Below are 339 nucleotides of genomic sequence, written 5' to 3'. Positions count from 1 at the left end.
GTTGAATAATGGTACACTAAAATCAAACATTGTTTTTTTTCCCACTTGCAAAATTAATCTTTGCATAAGTTCTACAACACGCAAGTCCACTATTCATAACGCTCTTTATGATAAAATTATATTATTAAAAGTAATGATTATGTTATTGTTGTGGCTACAAGACTATTGCTGCACCGCTGCTATAACTCTTGCAAATGGACCCATAAATGTTCCGCTATAATGATGTAATGCTATTGCTGTGGAAATGCTTCCCTTAATATAATCTTGATGGAATAGCCACAGTCAACATGGAACTGACTATCCGTTGATGTATCTTTGTCACTAACATGTAGTATCCAT

Source organism: Penaeus monodon, chromosome 28, assembly GCF_015228065.2.
Source record: "Penaeus monodon isolate SGIC_2016 chromosome 28, NSTDA_Pmon_1, whole genome shotgun sequence".
Lineage (NCBI taxonomy): Eukaryota > Metazoa > Arthropoda > Malacostraca > Decapoda > Penaeidae > Penaeus > Penaeus monodon.
This window is presented reverse-complemented; position numbering follows the sequence as displayed.